The sequence below is a fragment of the Ovis canadensis genome, chromosome 1 (genome assembly GCF_042477335.2).
Source record: "Ovis canadensis isolate MfBH-ARS-UI-01 breed Bighorn chromosome 1, ARS-UI_OviCan_v2, whole genome shotgun sequence".
Classification (NCBI taxonomy): domain Eukaryota; kingdom Metazoa; phylum Chordata; class Mammalia; order Artiodactyla; family Bovidae; genus Ovis; species Ovis canadensis.
In genome coordinates, this window is record NC_091245.1 from 93,098,527 (window position 1) to 93,116,709 (window position 18,183).

Sequence of the window (18,183 nt, forward strand, 5' to 3'; positions counted from 1 at the left end):
CTGCCTGCCTCTGTGGCATTTCCTTTGTTCCTGTCCTTTTCAAGGCCTGGTTGTTAGCTTTTCCTTTGATGCTACAGCATCTGCTGCCCATAAATTAGTTTTTTTCTGAAGCAAGTCAGACTCTGCTGCTGTTGTTTAAGATCAAAGAACCTGAAAAGGCCACTGTCTGCTCCCTTTTCTCAGTGCTCATTTTACTTCCCTCCTGCTTAAAGCTCTATTGCGGCTGCACACTTTTGTTAGATCAAGACCCAGATCCCAACCACCACCTGCAGACCCAGCCTGTCCTGCCCTTGGTGGTCTCTCTGTCCCGCCTTCTCCATCACTCTGTCTGCCGCCTGGCTTGCCACCTTCCCTTATCTTGAATGCTCTGTGGACTACTGTGTGGGGAGTTCACACACACTGCCCTCTGCCTGCCCAGCTCTTGGAGTGGGCCTTCCTGTGTGCTTCCCAACCCATGGCCGGGTTTATAGGTTAGGTGCTCTCTCAGCACACCTGGTACTTGCCCATCATAACACTTATCTCAATTTGTATATGCACATGTGTGCTAAGTCACTTTAGTCATGTCCTACTCTGCGACCCTATGGACTGTAGCCCACCAGGCTCCTCTGTCCATGGGATACTCTAGGCAAAAATACTGGAGTGGGCTGCTGCGCCCTCCTTCAGGGGATCTTCCTAAGCCAGGGATCGAAGCTGCTTCTGTCTCCTGCATGGGCAGTCAGGTTCTTTACCCCTAGTGCCACCTGGGAAGCCCTTGTATATACATACACATGTAATCCTACTGGCAGCCTGTGTGATCCTTCTTTATTTCCTTCACCAGGTGACAAGTTCCACGAAGACAGGAAACGTGTTTTTGTCCCAGACTGTATGCTGGTGTCTAACACAGCACCTGCCATGTGGTAGGAGTTCAAAACATTTCTGTGGAACAGACACATAAGAAGATGCACAATCTGACTTTGTCAGATGACCTGAGATGGGAGCTCATCGAGATTTCTGTGCGTCATCTGTCCTCTTTAGGGCTCTGATCTGCACTGGGCAATGGCGGCGGCAGTGGTCTAATCACACACCTAAACATAGCTTTTTGCTAACAAGTTTCTCCGCTGCCTTCTTTTCTCCAGTCTTCTTTCATATCCTACTCTCCAGCTTATCCTGCTGGGCTGTATTCTTTTGTGGAGGCTGTCAGTTCTCCTATGGTTGGGTTATTACACCCATGAAGGCAGGAACTTAGGGGTGTGAAGACTAATTCTTTCTCTGGCTCTGCCTGAGTTGCTGGGTGGACATTAGCTAATTCATTTAATCTCACTGAACCTGAGTTTCCTCATCTTTAAAATGGAGAGAGTATCTGTTCTACTGTATCGTACCATCAGTCATCCTTCAGTATCCATGAGGGTTGGTTTCAGTCTCCCCACTCTGCACTTCCCACACCGACCCAAATCCAAAGATGTTCAAGTCTCCTATGAAAAATAGCATAGTACTTGGATACAACCTACCCATATCTTCCTGTATACTTTAAATCACCTCTTAATTACTTATGATACCAATATAGTGTAAATGTTATGTAAATAGTTGCTCATGTGGCAAATTCAAGGTTTGCCTTTTGGAACTTTTTGGAATTTTCTCCCCTGGATATTTTCAATCTGCAGTTGATTGAAACTGCAGTTGCTTGGATCTTTGGATATGGAACCCATGAATACAAAGGACTGCTTGTACCTTGTGGTTGGGAGGATGTAAAGAGATGATAAAGGTCAAAGCATTTGGGAAAAATTGCTCAATGGACAAAAAGTATAGGAAACATTTTTTATTACCTTATATCTTTCTGATACCCTTTATAATATTTGGTCTTTTACAGGTACTCTCCAAAAATTACAATGCCTTAATCTATCTGCCCTTATTTCATCTAGTAAGTAAAATAAGATGTACTAACAGCTAGACAGAGTTAAAGGCTTCATATATGGGATCTCATTTCATCCTCTCAAGATTGACATTAGTTTTTCTCAACTGACTGGGAGAAAACTGAGACTGAGAGGTTAAACAACTTATTCAAGGTCATTCAACAAGTTGGGGAGCCGGGGTTCAAATCTGCACCCACCGACTCCAAGGTCAGTGCTCTTCACCCAGACCCACAGGGCCTCCCTTGCACATTCCTCCGGTGGCGGCCCAGAGGCCCCACTATGCTGAGTGTCCCACACTTTGGGCACTGTGTTGGCTGATTGACATCCTTCATTTCCCTTAATGTTTACACTATCATCATCATTTCACAAGTGAGGAAAGCAGAAGCTCAGAGACGGAACCTGGACTTCCGCTTCTGGGAAGGATAGAACCAGTTGCATCAGGCCACCACCACTACCACTCAGTGACAGAGCAACAAGGAGCAAACCGGGGAAGCTGTCAAAGTCATCTCCTGAAACAAGGAGAGCAGTGGAAGCAATGAGTAGGAGGCAAACTGACCTAGAGAAGAAATGGCCTTTCCTAGGACAGCTGACCCCTACTTATTTTCTTCCCTGGGGGTATCTGCATATTCTGAGCATGGGTGTGGACCTGACCTGGGCGAGCAGACCCCACAGAGGGAGGAAGAAACCACAGAGGCTATGGCCATCTTGAGGGGCTGGTATGACCGATGAGAAACCATAAAGGCTGGGCTGGTTTTCCCCCTGGGACTCTGGCTGAGCTCTGGGGAAGCCGATAAGAGGGCTCAATAATCTGGGAGCTAAATCTGAGACTGATTATCCTGCATCACAGGTTAGTTTTGTTTTGTTTTGTTTTTTTTTTCTGGGGCCCATGGGGCCCAAAGGATCGTTTCCACTTCTTCCCTTTAGCCTCTGTGTTCCTCTGGTACCAATCATGTCTAGATTTTCTGCGACAAGTAGCTTTCCGAAGACACTGGCGCCCCCTGCTGTCAGAAAGCAGCTTTGCAAGGACTTGGAGCCTGCCCTTAGCATCTTCTGATACCCTTCTTCCAAGAATCAGAGGTTTAACCTCCATGATCAGTTTTAAAGTCTGAGATTTTATCTCACTGGTCTCCTTTGAATGCTGACTGTCTTGACTTGTAGATGCCCATGGCACCTACATGTCAGTTTCTCTTCTGTAAAACAGAGTCAAGGGGGACCACTTCCCAGGTTGTTTGTGCATTAAAGAAGGCAGTGGATAAAGTTTTTAACATTGCCTGGTATACAATTAGTGCCAGGTAGACACTAATAGTAGCAGTGATGATTGCTAAGGCTGCCTTAGGTTATTCTCAAAGCTCCTCAAAGCAGACAGCCCTAGCTGTCACTCTCTGGTGGTAAGAGCTACTCTGGCTCTGGATGTTCCAGGACGTTCAGATGTTCTCAGTTCTTCCCATAGAAGGACACCAAGGACCTGGAGGCTGGCGGTCAAAACTAGGAAGAAGAAGGCTTAGCTATGGCAAGGTGAGTGCCATGCAGTTCCCCTGACTTCAGCCTCTAGTCTGTTAACTGGGTAGCCTTGGCGATTCTCAAGTCTCAGGCCTCTGGGAGCTGAGGTTACTAAAACTGTCTCTGAAAAACTGCCTTTCACAAGGTTGCATTTTGGTCCCCTCTTAGAAGATGAAACCTCTGACTTCCCTTACGTGGAAGTGCTCTTGAGTTGACTTCGCAGGGAGTTCAGGCCTTCGGGGTTTGCGGCTTCAGCTCCGCATCATGCTGTTTCCCATTTTTCAGTTTCTCCACCTTTCAAGTTTCTGTGTTAGCAGTATCACCAGCAGCAGAGGTCTCACGGAGGCTTCTTCCCTGGCAACTAAGAAGAGTTAGCTTCACTCTTCATTTCAAAAGCACGCACTGTCCCTTGGGTGGCGACCTGCATTCCCTAGATCTTGGCACTGCCTCTCCACGAGGCCCCGCCCCTGACCCGCCCGCTCCCAGAGTGCTTTGTGTCAGCTCTGGCCGAGTGGACAAGTGGACGCAGCTGCGTGCCGGACTTCGGGACTTCTCTCTCTGGATCCCATCCTGCCGGCGACACAGGGACAGGGACGCAGCTGGCAGCAGCCTGTGGGGGCAGTCAGAGTCTGAGGTATTCCCGATAACCCTGCCACTGCCGGGCAGCCCACAGATCCAGCCGCCTCCTGCTAACTCTGAGCCACCACTTCTGCTCCCTCAGCATTTTCATGCTTTGACCTTTTAACTTCTACCTGCTCACACGTTACTGCATATAGGAAGTTAGGTGTGGGCCTTGTGGTTTTGTTCAGTTCTAGAGTTGCCAGATATAATACAAGATACCTAGTTAAATTTCAATTTCAGATGCAGAAGTAATATATTTTTTTTAAGTTTAAATATGTCTGAAATATTGCACGGGACATACTTATACTAAAAAAAGTTTCCTTGTTCATCTGAAATTGAAGTTTCACTGGATATCTTTTTTTTTTCACCAAATTCACATTTTATTCTGTTCTGGGCTGCCTGGTCAGGGGCCTCCCTGTGCTGAGGAGCTTTCTGGAGGAGGCGCTTTACCTGACATCAGGGACTGTACCGCCCTTCAGATCAAGTGCCTCGTCAGCATGATTTCTTCCTTAGACTGGAAGCTCCTTGGAGGCAGGACCTGTGCTCCCCCTCTGTGGGTAAACCAGTCTGCGTGTGGAGTCTCAAGCAAGGGCCTGAGGGCAAGCCCTCTTGTAACAGTTTGGATGTGGGGTGCCCTTTCGTGAAGTTACCCTATAGGGCTAAAACCACCCATGTCCTGATGCAGTCTGCCTGTGCTGGGACCATATTTCCTGAAAGGCCGAGGCGCTTGTGAGCAGCAGGGAATCCTGGAGGGGGAAATCCCATGCTCACAGGTCTGATGATGTCTGCAGGGCTGGGGGATTTGCACTGAGCTTCTGCACAGTGGGATTCTTCTGGGTGCCTTGTGCCATTCTGCAGGACACGGAGGTTCATTTGATACTTTTCTGTGGCATGTGTTTGGGATAAAGGGCAGACCTGGACTCCCTTCTCTACCTGATAGTCTCTCAGTTTCCTGGCTTGTGGTCCCTTTCAAAACAAGGGGAACAACTCCTTTGTTATGTGCACGAGGAGAAACATTTGAGCAGGCTTTGGCTCTTTTGGCTCTCAGTCCAGTGCTCAGCACTGCCTGTCTCCCCATGGATCTGGTGAGGGAGGCCTGAAGCAGGAGGTTTACCTATGCCCAGAACTCTGGCAGCTGTGACTGGCTTTGCTTCTCTTCTCAGCAGAGATGACAGGAAGTGTCAAAGCCAAATATTCACTGGAGGCAAAGTCTGAACACTTCAAATAAGATTTAATGACTCAATCCATTGTGGGCAATTTGGGACTCTGAAAATCCCTGCAGGTTATGTGCTCATGATAGCTGAGCTAATCTTAGGGAGGTGGACAGGGGCATCTTCTGGCGTCTGTGTTTTCAAATTTCCTCTTTTCTCCTCCATTCAGGAAAAATAAGCTTTATTCTTGGGTTGTAAAGCCAAAGAAGCCTCTGGAAGCCTGTCATCAGTGAATGACAAGGTCAAGGTCTGAACCCTAGAAAGCCTTGGCCTCAAGCAATGCCATTCCCTTCTCTGTCCCCGCCCACTGATGTCTGCTCATTTCCAGGAACCTGTGCGGTGTGCGGATCACACCAACGCTAGTTTCTCTAAGAGGCACAGAGGTTACCCCAACTGTCCCCTGCCTCAATGGGGCCCATCTGAAAGGGTGTCCCTTTTCTGTAAACAAGTGCAAAAAAGTTTCTTGTTTCGTTTAGCCGGAGCTCTCCTTAGTTCACTACCCCCACCTCCCATTCTTATCATTTTTTGCTGCATTTCTCATCCCTAAGTGCCCCTTGGAGCCCTCTGTTGGGACTTGCCCAGTCCTCTGGCAGGGGGAGGGCTACTCCTGCCGGTTGGTGCTTCTAAACTGCAGTCCCTTCCCTTGGGCTTTTTTCCATTTCCCCCTACCTCTTGCCCACCTGGCAGCTCTTAGGGAGTGATTGATGGTGTTGTCTCTCATTATGTTGCCAGAGGGGAGACGGTGAAGAGGCTAAGTGAAAGAAATGGGCCTGGGACTAGGGGTAGGTGGGCTTGTTTCTCTGCAGGGGTTCAGAGGTCCTTTTTCATACCTTAAATTTCATGAATGGATCTCCTGTGGTCAATAAAATTAAGTTTTTAATTAAAAAGAAAGTTTTAGAAAGGACTGTTCTGCCTCTCCCAGCATTGATGATCTGGCATAAGTTTATTCTTAAACAAAACATAAAAGAAATTTACTATAACATTGATTATATATAAATGAGGAATTTCTGTTTATTAAAAATCTTAAAGACAGGTTATACACTGAGAAAAGATATTTGTGATACATGTAACTTGCAAAGGATCAGTATGAAGATTATACATGCAGAATTCCTGCAATTCAAAAAAAAAGAGAATAAACAAAATAATAGGAAATGGATAAATGACATGAACATGCTGCTGCTGCTGCTTAGTCGCTTCAGTCGTGTCCGACTGTGCGACCCCATAGACAGCAGCCCACCAGGCTCCCCTGTCCCTGGGATTCTCCAGGCAAGAACACTGGAGTGGGTTGCCATTTCCTTCTCCAATGCATGAAAATGAAAAGTGAAGTCGCTCAGTCGCTCAGTCGTGTCTGACTCTTAGTGACCCCATGGACTGCAGCCTACCAGGCTCCTCCGTCCATGGGATTTTCCAGGCAAGAGTACTGGAGTGGGGTACTATTGCCTTCTCCAACATGAACATGGGTTTCACGGAAAAGGAAATTTATGTGATTAAGAAACATATGCAGAGGTATTCAGTCTCATTAGTTATAAAGGAAAAATAAGACAATAATGAGTTAACATTTGTCTGACTAATTGGCAAAAATTACAAAGTCTTGATACAGGGAATTGGAAGAGATGTAGACATTCATTTATTCAATAAAAGTTCATCCACTTCTCCTTTGTCCTAGATACACATTTAGGTGCTCAGGACATAGCAGTGAACAAAAAGGCAAATATGCTAGTTGTTATGATAGCTTACGTTCTTCTGGGAGGAGATGGACAAGAGGCAATAAATATAATAATTAGCTAGCTGTATTGTATGCTAGAAAGTGAGATATAGAAAGATGTGAGGACAGTTGAGCATAATGTGGGGGAAATTTCAGTTTAAATGGAGTAAGTCAGAGTATATTTCATTGAGAAAGTGACATTTGAGAAAGATTTGAAGGACATGAGGGAGTGAATTGTGCATGCCTAGAGAAGAGCGTTTCAGGCAGAGAGGATAGCCAGTGTAAGAACTCCGAAGTGAAAAATCAGCAGGATTTCTTATACCCTGTCGATGGAATGTAACTTAGTATAACCTCTTTGAGAAACAATTTGGCATCATCTTGCAAATGTGAACAGCAGTTCTACTCCTAACTATATATCCAAAAGATGCTTTTTTAGATGTCCACTAGGGGAAATGTGGGACTTGAATCTGCCTGTTCAATTCCTGGGTTGGGAAGATCCTTTGGAGAAGGGACTAGGCTACTGACTCCAGTATTCTTGGGCTTCCCTGCTGCCTCAGATGGTAAAGAATCTGCCTGCAATGCAGGAGACCTGGGTTCGATCCCTGGGTTGGGAAGATCCCCTAGAGGAGGGCATAACAACCCCGCTCCAGTATTCTTGGCTGGAGAATCCCCATGGACATAGGAGCCTGGTGGGCTACGGTCCTTGGGGTTGCAAAGAGTCGGACATGACTGAGTGACTAAGCATAGCACAGCACAGGGAAGATGTACAAGAAGTATTCATAGCAGCGGTGTTCACAATTGCAAAAAAAGTAAATAACTCAAATGTCCAGCCATGGGGTTTTAAACCAGATTGTCAAGGTATACGTTCCAGTTATGTGTTGCTGTAAAACCAATGATCCCCAGACTTAGTGACTTAAAACAATAAGAGTATTTTATCTTTCATGGTTTCTGTGGGTCAGAAATTTGGATAGGTCATAGAAGGATTGACTTGTCTCTTCTCCACAACATCTGGGGACTCAGCTGGAAAGACTTGAAGATTGGGGGTGGCTCAATAGCTTGGACCTAGAATTATCTGGAGATGCCAGGAGTCGCATGGTTTGTGACTGATGCTGGCTCTTGGCTAGGATCTAGACGGGCTGTTGGACAGAAAACCTACACATGGCCTCTCTGTGCGATAGTTTGGACTCTCTCATCACTTGGTGGCGGAGTTCCTAGAGTGTGTGCCCGTGAAGAGTAAGGTAGCAGTACATGGGCTTTTTTTGATTTAACTTTGAAAATGACAACGTTCCTTCTGTCTCACTGTGTTGATAGAGGCAGACACACTTAGGTGCGAGTTGAAGGCATATGGACACCACCACTCAGTGGGAAGAATATCAAGATAATATTGTAAGAAAAGCATGTGGAATGGGAGATGTTACTGTGACTATCTTTGAGAAGTACAGTTTGCCACAGTCTACCCTCTGGCCACAACAATTCCCTCTCATACACAAAATACACTCATCCCCTCCCTTGAGACTTCCAATGCTTATCCCATTATGGCCTCAGCTTGAAGTCCAGGATTTCATTATTTAAATCAGGTTCAAATGTGAGTGAGGCTACTCAGGTGAAGTCCTTAAGGATCAACTTGAGTATATTCTCAAGATCTTTGGACTAAAGGCATGTTCTCTCCCCACACAGGCAACATACAATGGTAGGTTAGGCGTAAGTTCTAGATCTTTTGGTTCATAAAGAGGAAAATAGAAGACATATAGCATGCAGTCACTGGTCCATAGCAATTCTGAAATCTATTTGAGCTCATATTGCAAGGTTGTTCCATTATTAGGGTTCAATTCTGCCCTCTGGAAATTTTATGTATCTCTTGGCTCTCTCTTCTGGGATCTTGGAATTTTGATCTTACCTTCTGAGCCACTCTCCTTTTCACATGTAAAACAGCTCTTTTATAGCTGAGTTATTTTCTGAGCCTACCGTCTGCTTATAGAAGCTTGAGGGTTCAAAGATCCCTTCATTTTGTAGTGTCTGTCTCTCCCAGTTAAAACGAATGTAATCCTTTGTGGGCTTTTATGTATCCATTTGTTATCCACTCTGTTAATCAAAAGCCTATGCACAGTGATGTTTGAGATAAGATCCTCTCTACACCGGGCTCCCAATGAGACTGCTGTGAAACAATGCCTTTAAGATATTATGAAGCTCTGTTTTTTAACAGAGAATCTATGAGACATGCCTTTCAAATTCTTCAAAGGAGGAAGCATTTTGGAATGGTGGAATAAGAACCTCTGAAAATCAGTTCCTGTATAAAAGCAGCTTGAACACTGGAAAAAAAATGCCATAATCAGTTTTTTTTTCAGAATTCTGAAAATTAATAAAAGACTTGTAACAATTAGTTGAGTGGTTAAGAAGCCACCTTGGCAAGAACCAACTTAATTTCAATAGTGTAAAACTTGGCTCTAATTTGGCTTTTGTTTACTCTTTGCCTCCTTTGTGCTATTATTGTCATAAAAATTATATCTTTTACATTGTATGCTCATCAACACACTTTTATTATAATTATTGATTTATGCATTTTCTTTAAAATCGGATAGGAAAAGAAAAGAGTTACAAATAAAAGTATATTTGTACTGCCTTTTGTATTTACCTATTACTTACCTTTATGATGTTCTTTGGGCTTCCCTGATAGCTCAGTTGGTAAAGAATCTGACTGCAATTTGGGAGACCCCAGTTCTATCCCTGGGTTGGGAAGATCCACTAGAGAAGGGATACACTACCCACTCCAGTGTGCCTGGGCTTCCCTTGTGGCTCAGCTGGTAAAGAATCCCCCTGAAATGCGGGAGACCTGGGTTTGATCCCTGGGTTAGGAAGATCCCCTGGAGAAAGGAAAGACTACCTACTCCAGTATTCGGGCCTAGAGAATCCCATGGATCGTATAGATAATTCCACCGTGTAAGTAACCAATGGGTCAAAGAAGAAATCCCAAGAGAAATTAGGAAATTCTTTGAGATAAGTGAACATAAAAACACAACATACTCAAACTTATGGGTTACACTGAAAGCAGTGCTTAAAGAGATATTTGAGCTATGAACATTATATTAAAATAATTTAGATATCAGATCTAAATAATATAACCTTCCATCTGAAGAAACTAGGGAAAGAAGAGCGATCTAAACCCAAAGCTAGCAGAAGGAAGGACATAATAAAGTCCTTCCTTTAGGACTTAAAGGAAATAAATACAATTGGGAATAGAAGAACACCAGTGAAACCAAAAATCAGGTGTTCTAAAAAGATCGATAACTAAGGTGGGGTGGGGGAAGTAAAAAAGACTCAAATTTCTAAAATCAGAAATAAAAGAAGAGACATCACTTTTGACCTTACAGAAATAGAAAGTGTTGCAGTGGAATACTGTGAACAACTGTAGGCCAATGCACTGGATAACATAGATGAAATGGGAAAACTCCTAGGAAGACACAGACTACTGAAATTAACTCAAGAATAAGTAGAAAATATGAATAGACCTGTAACAAGTAAAGAGATTAAATTAGTTTAAAAACATCTCAGGTCCAGATGCTTAACTGGTTAATTCTACTACATATTTGAAGAATTAATACCAGTACTTCACAAACTATTTGTAGAAGAGAAAGTCAGACTCTTAGGCCAGTTTTACCCTGATACCAGACAGAGACATTTCTAGAGAACAAAACTACAGGCCAATACCTCTTATGAGCATAGATATAAATATCCTCAACAAATTACTGGCAAACCAAACCCAGAAACATAGAAAAAGTATTATACATCCTGACCAAGAAGGATTTATTCCAGAAATTCAAGGTTGATTCAATGCATGAAAATTAATCAATTGTAATATACCCTATTCATAGACTAAGATCGCATGATAATCTTAACAGATAGAGAAAAGCAGTTGACAAAACTGAACACCCTTTCATAACGTTAACTTGACACTTCATAGTGAAAGACTGAAAGCATTTCTCCTAAAATCAGGAAGAAGACAGTGAGCTCCTCTTTCCACTTCTGTTTAATATTGTACTGGAGGCTCTAGCAGAGCAGTTAGGCGAGAAAGTGGCCCAAGGATTTAAATACATGTTTCTCCCAAGAAGACAGGCAAACAGACAAAAAAGCACAGGAAAAGATGCTCAAAATCATGAGTCATTGAGAAATGCAAATCCAAGGACAATGAAACAGCAGTTCATGCCCACTAGAATGGCTTTTAAAAAAGAAAGACAACGCCATTGTTGATGAGGATATGCAGAAACTGGACCCTCATGCATTGTTAGTAGGAGTGTAAAGTGCTGCAGCCACTTTGGAAAATGGTTTGGCAGTTTCTCGAAAAGTTAAACATAGAGTTATCTTATGACCAAGCAATTCCACTCCTGGGCATATATCCAAGAAAACTGGAAATATATGTCCACACAAAACCTGCTATGTTCATAGCAGTACTGTTCAAAATAGCCCCCAGATTCGGAACAACCCAAATGTCCATTAACTGTTGAGTGGATAAGTAAAATGAGATCTATGCATATAATGGAACATTATTTGACCATAACATGAAATAAAGTACAGAATTGATACCATTTTTATGTATTTTTTTCTTTCAGAATTGGAAACCAAGGCTGCCAAAGATCACACAGCTAGTAAGTGGTGAAGCTGCGATTATTACCCAGGAGGAAGCCGTCAAGGCTGGAGCTGGTGGGTGAGAACAAGAACTAGCAGGAGATGGAGCTGGAGGCATGTGGAGGGTCTGGGTCATGTCCAGCCTTGTAGGCCATGGGAAAGGAGTTTGAATTTTATTCTATGCGCTTGAGAAACTATCAAAAAGATTTAAGCAGGAGAGTGCATGATTTAAAGTACGTGCATAAAAAGCCAATGATGAACTTTGTTTCCGTAAAAATATTGTGTTTTATGGTTATAAAAAGTAAAATTATTCGTTTGGAAAATTCAGAAAAGCATGAAGTTGAAAACAAAAATCATCTCTTAATTCCACCCTTTGCAGACAATAGGTAATCACTGTTAACCTTGGAATATAGTAACCTTGGCATATTGTTTTCCAGTCATTGATAAATATTTATATTTTAGCATAACTGGAATAATCACCCTATACATATTGTTCTGCCAGCCAGCACTTAAGCAAAGTAAAGTGTCGAGCGGTAATTTTGTTCCAAGGTTTTGCAGGAAGAAATGGACATTAGTTGGGGTGGTGGGAGAACCTGAGGAGTGGGGTGGCGGTATTGAAAGAATCCCATTGTATTTTTAGGGGATTAGCCCAACAGGAAGATGGATTGTCACATTGGAATGCCGCATTTGAACCACATGTGAGTTCACTGAAAATTCCAATTTCTTTGAGTTCTCCAAGAACCAGATTAGAACCTCTTCTTCCCCTGCAGGCCTTGGCCACAAAACCCCAGCTATCCTGAGCAGCTCCTAAAGTGAAGAGATTGTCCTGTGAGGTTCTGTGGGCCTCCCCCAGCCTCATCTTCCCTTCTGCTTTCACAGCATCATAATTCTGGCATGAGAGGATGGGTAGGTCATAGGTTTCAGCCTGCCCCTCTTATTTACAGTTGCAATACATCACCAATTTTGTGTCAGGCACAGTGATAAGTACTTTTTATATGTATTGTTTATATGTATCGTTTAAATGTATCCTGCCTCATACTCTGAGGTAAGCTCCTTCACTGGTGCCTGTGTGCTCAGTCACTTCAGTCGTGTCCGACTCTTTGCAGCGTATCAGCTGCAGCTCACCAGGCTCCTCTGTCCATGGGATTCTCCAGGCAAAAATACTGGAGTGGGTTGCCATGCCCTCCTCCGGGCGATCTTCCTGACCCAGTGATCGAACCCCATCTCCTGCTTTGCAGGCTGGTTTTTTACGGCTGAGCCACTGGGGAAGCGCCTTTCACTGGCAAGGAAACTGAAACTCAAAGAAGTAACAACAGCTAAAAAGTGGGAGAGCCAGCTGAGCTTGAATATGTCAGATCCTAAAAATCCCATGTATTTAACCACTTCTTCATGTACCCTGTGTTCCCTCAAACCCTCTATCATGAATCTGTCTTGTTGGTGGCAGAAGTTCACTCTCCACATCTCACTAAGATTAGGCTGGGCTGAGGTTAGCACAGGTTATTGGTGAGGCCGACCAGCGTTAAAGCCTAGGGTATTTCAGTTCAGTTCAGTTCAGTTCAGTCGCTCAGTTGTGTCCGACTCTTTGTGACCCCATGAATCGCAGCACGCCAGGCCTCCCTGTCCATCACCAACTCCCGGAGTTCACTCAGACTCACGTCCATAGAGTCAGTGATGCCATCCAGCCATCTCATCCTCTGTCATCCCCTTCTCCTCCTGCCCCCAATCCCTCCCAGCATCAGAGTCTTTTCCAATGAGTCAACTCTTCGCATGAGGTGGCCAAAGTACTGGAGTTTCAGCTTCAGTATCAGTCCTTCCAATGAATATTCAGGACTGATTTCCTTTATTCAGGAAAGGGACTGATGGACTGGTTGGATCTCTCAAGAGTCTTCTCCAACACCACAGTTCAAAAGCATCAATTCTTCGGCACTCAGCTTTCTTCACAATCCAACTCTCACATCCATACATGACCACTGGAAAAACCATAGCCTTGACTAGGTGGACCTTTGTTGGCAAGGTAATACTTCTGCTTTTCAATATGCTGTCTAGGTGGGGTATTTAAGATATGCAAATAATAACGCAGTTCTTCAGGCTGAAGAACTGCCATGCAGTTCCAGCAGGGAGAGGAAGCTGGTTTGAGGGCATCAGGACCACCTACTGTTTAAATATCAGTGCTAATAGTCTGAATCCTCACACCCATCAGGGCCTCCACCACAGCTGGACTGGATCAGGTTGGAGTAACTTCCCCAAAGCCAGCTGGGAACATCTCCAGGATGCCGTTCCCGGGGAAGCCAACCCTGCTGCCTCCCCCCGCCCTCCCCCCGCCTCCTTCCATTCATGGAAAAGTACAGGCAGTACTGGTGCCCCACAAGCCTTCGGGCAAATGCCTGGCTGCCCTCTGGACTCACAACGGCAAGCTCTGACTGGTTTGTCCTTGGTCCAGGGCTGGAGGAAAATTGCTTCCCAAAAAAAGCAGTTAAAAAAAAATGTGGAAAATATACACAGCCCAAGTGTCTGCACAGAGCGGGGGCGGGAAGTCTTCTAGACAGCCTTGCAGAGAAGATTCCATGGTCCTCCTGCGAAGAGGCTGGAAGGAATGTGAAACCCTATCACCCGGAGGAGGGGAAATGCACACTACGCCTTTCACTTTCTGCCCGCTCTAGGAAGGCGTCAGGGGTGTGGATCATGCTGCAAAGTCTGCTTCCTGAGATGCTGCCTCCGACAGCTGTGGTTCAGCAGGTGGACGAGGCAGGACCCCTGGTCTGTGGAGTGTCACTCAGGTGCTTGGGAGGAGCTGGGCCACACATCAGTTTCCTTCTGGATGCTGAGGTTGCCCAAGCCTAACTCTGTTATCTATTCCTCTCTCCCTCCCTTACATAGGGATTGTTCATTTTACATGAGAGCTTCTCTGGTGGCTCAGATGGTAAAGAGTCTGCCTGCAGTGCAGGACATCCAGGTTTGATCCTTGGGTCAGGAAGATCCCCTGGAGAAGGGAATGGAAACCCACTCCAGTATTCTTGCTGGGAAAATACTCATGGATGGAGGGGCCTGGCAGGCTACAGTCCTTGGGGTCCCAGAGAATTGGACACAACTGACTTTATTCGGTTTTACATATGCTCTCATTTGACACTTGCAGCAAGTGAGAAAGTGGGATATAGATATTACTCGACTTGTTGGACAAAAGAAGCGATCAAGGTTCAGGGCCATCTTCCTAAGGCCACATGGATATCAGTCTTCTCTGAATCCAGTGTCCTCACAGCACGCCTCATTGCCCTGTGCCCTTGACGCTTCATGGGTCCCTGCTGTTGTTCTTTCAGAAGCAGGAGGTGCTGGGGAGTGTGTGTCCGGGAGTCAGGAGGCTGACCTACTATGGCATTGGACTTGGCCCATAGATGGCTTACTGAGTATGTGAAAGAGTGAATGTGTAACCTTGGGCAAGACACCTCACTTCTCTCTGCCACGGTTTCCTCACTTTGCATGACCCATGTGTGGAGTTGGGTAATCTCTAAGCCCCTTCCCATTTCCAAAGTTTTGAGGTACTCCCTATACTTTCTGATCAAACACAAACTTTCTGGGTCCTGCCACCGAAGCCACCACGTTCCTCCTCGTCCACTCAGTCACGTTTCCCAGCACAGACCCTGCCGTGACCTGTCTTGCCCAGGTGCAGTGGGCCGAGTGTGGACTGAAAGCTCAGACCTGCTTTTGCCTCTGTATAGACACAGACCTAGGCCAGGTGGCCCACAGATGTGTTTTTGATTCCCTGAATGACTCAGCCCTGGGATACCTGAGTGAGGCTGGATTTTGGGTAGGAAAGTGAAAGGTGTGGGAGAAACTCATGTGTCTTAGTGTTTGGGGGTGGGTGGTGAGACATTATGCTGAAGAGCAGGGTGAGGGGCTAAGGTTTTTGACCAAGAAAGGGAGAGAGGCTCTGACTCTGTCACTGTGAGTCAGGTGTCTTCTGGATCTAGATTGACTATTGGAGGGTGTATTTCCTTTTCCTGGTCTTAGATGGCTGGGTGTCCTTGATTGGACTAATAGTATGGGGCACAGAAAAGCAGGCAATGGGCTCTGCAGGTGTCACGGAGCTGAGCCCCTGTAGCCCCCAGGGTAGTCGAGGGCCTCGGAGGGCTTGTTTTTCATGCCCTGTGGTTGGTCAAGCTTCATCCTTCTGGAGGTTCCATGGACAAGGCTCCTCTGCCTCCTGGCCTGAGCTGAGAGGGTGGTGCTGGTGGTGTGGGGAGGGCGTGTAGAAGCTACTTGGGAATGGGAGGACTGGCATGGGGATGTGGGTGGGGCTGCCTTTCCGTCTGGGCTGGAACGCCTACCTCTGTGTGAACGCAGATGGCAGAGGGGGCGGAGGGCGGCAGAGTGGCTCCAGGCTTCCCCAACCCAGGCACCATGTTTGAAATCCAGTTTATTGAATTTACAGTAAAGGTTTTATGGGGCTTTCCTGGAAGCTTCTCATTATGGAAACTCTTGTGCTGGCAGTTTGGTGGCTGGTGTCTGGTTTGCTAGGGAGAGGTTGAGTCAGGCCCTGCCTTGATGGAAAGTTCCTCTGCCTGGGTCACTGGAGAGGAGCACGCTGGGGGCCTGAGCAGGCCTGTCAGGTTCTTGGAGGGGATGGCTGTCCTGCAGCTGGGTCTTGAATGGGCCTCTACTTATTTCCTGTATGTCCATCCTCTGGGGGTTCCAAATATCTTCTCAGAGGAAGCTGAAAACCATCTCAGTCATTAAAGCCATTTTTATTATTTTTCATGTGTTTGAAAAGCATGGGGTGCTGGACCACTGAGCAAAAAGAAGCCAACTCCATAAGCATGGATTTGCTGCTTATGAACAGCAGGAGCACACAGACACAGGGCCAGATCAGGATCCAGAGCCTGGCATGAAGTGCCACCAGCTTCCCCTTACCAGCTTCTTTGGCTGGCTTTTCCAGCACCCTCTTGGACTCCCACTTTACACCTACCTCACCACTCGGCTCCTGTTCTGACCCCAGGACCCCTGATTTCATGTGGAGAAGAGCAGGGGTGCAGGCTCTAGGGATCTTTGAAGGCCCAGAAGCCTGGTCTTGGCAGGTTCTTTCCTGCCAAGGCCCTGAATGGACACTGATTCACAAGTCAGCAGGCTTCCTGTGGCTGCTTATGAAACTTAGTTCCTACGGTGCTGGCTCACTGGTCCTTTCCCACGTGCCTTTTGTTTACGCACTGATGTCACTGGTGTTCTGTTCTTTAAAATGCAGGGGCATTCAGAATGTGCTACCTGGCATTTGAATGACAGTTGTGAAAATCAGTTAGGTTGCTAAGGTTTCTCAGGGCACTGATATGTGACCAGTGTCCTTTTCTATGAGGGTGTTGGGGAGGATTCCCCCAGAGTGAATGTGGTCCCTCTGCAGTGCTCATGGACAGCCTCCTTTCTGATGAGCTCTGGTCTGGGACCCAGCGAGCTGCCCACTACCAGAGATACCAGCTATGGTTTGCATGACTGCTCTGAATGTGGTTGGTCTGATAATCTGTCAGCTTCCTAACCTGAGGTTCCAGGGGGAAGCCAGTTGGAATAAACAGTTATTAGCTTTAGAGTTCAAGTCCCAATTCTCATACATGCTTGTATTTCCTTCTCTGCAAAAAAGGAGATAATAATATCAAGGCTGCTGTGAGGCAGAAATGAAACAACCTAGAACTGGGATGGTAGCTCACTATTATTCCCTCCTCTTCATTTCAAGTCAAGTATGTGCTTAGAGTACAGGCACCACACTGTAAACAATCTTGCATTTAAAAATAAACAGCTACTTAGCTTCGTCGGATACATAATATATACACACATGAGTGTGGGCATCTTGTTTTGATTTCTCCCCACTGTCTGTGTTTCTGACACGTATGTCTGGGTGAGTGTGTCTGTCCAGGATGGCAGAGCTCCGAGCACCCCCGGGGACAGTTATCTGCCTTGTGATGGTGATGATGCTAATGATAGCTATCTTACATTTATGATTGCATTTGACTTTCACAGTAACCCTGGGAGGAAGGAAGGACTAATGGGGTGAATGGTTGCAGTTGATTAGACTGCTTGAGGATACACAGTGAGGGTGGCACCAGGACCAGACTTAGGACACAGGCCCTGCTGTGGATTGAACTGGAGACTTCTTAGGATTGCCTCTCTCTGCCTCCTTCCAACTCCTCCTCAGATGTTCTTTTTTTTTTTTTTTTTTTTTTAAAATGTGCCCTTGACTCCCTTTTTCCTGAGCTTGGCTTGAGTTCCAGTAGTCAAATAAATGGCTAGTTTTCTACGTGGGCTCAAAGCAGCATAAACTAAAAGACAGGGAAGGCGTTCCGCAGACCCTCCAGGTCTGGTGTCTGGGGTAGCTGAGGGCTCAGTTGCCTGCAACCTGAAGATCCTAGGGAAGCAGAGCAGTGGACCCTGCAGCCAGAAGGGTTCAGGGGAACGTGGCCTTTTGTCTAGGGATCTGCAGGCTAACTGCTTTAGACAGCGATGCTCAGCTGATCCATCTTTTTCTCCCTAAATTAATTAACGTGTTCATTCATTCACATCTCTGGCCTGAGTGGCATGTTATACTCAGTGCTTTGTCATACACAGGAAAGGTGAGATCCTCCCTGGCCTTGAGGATTTTGCAGTCAGTTGATGAGTCAAC

The 18,183-nt window shown here is 45.7% G+C and overlaps 1 long non-coding RNA gene across 3 annotated transcripts in view; it reads left to right on the forward strand.

Moving 5' to 3' along the window:
* The first annotated feature begins 3,873 nt into the window (after positions 1-3,873).
* The window catches only part of LOC138929725 (uncharacterized), a 259,119-nt gene continuing 244,809 nt past the window's right edge, over positions 3,874-18,183 (forward strand). For 2 of the 3 annotated variants that reach the window (XR_011445931.1, XR_011445930.1), the window contains exons 1-3: positions 3,874-4,023; positions 11,531-11,621; positions 12,187-12,244. This is a non-coding gene — a long non-coding RNA (uncharacterized lncRNA). The remainder of the gene's footprint in view (positions 4,024-11,530; positions 11,622-12,186; positions 12,245-18,183) is intronic. The other variant, XR_011445932.1, reaches the window with a different exon arrangement.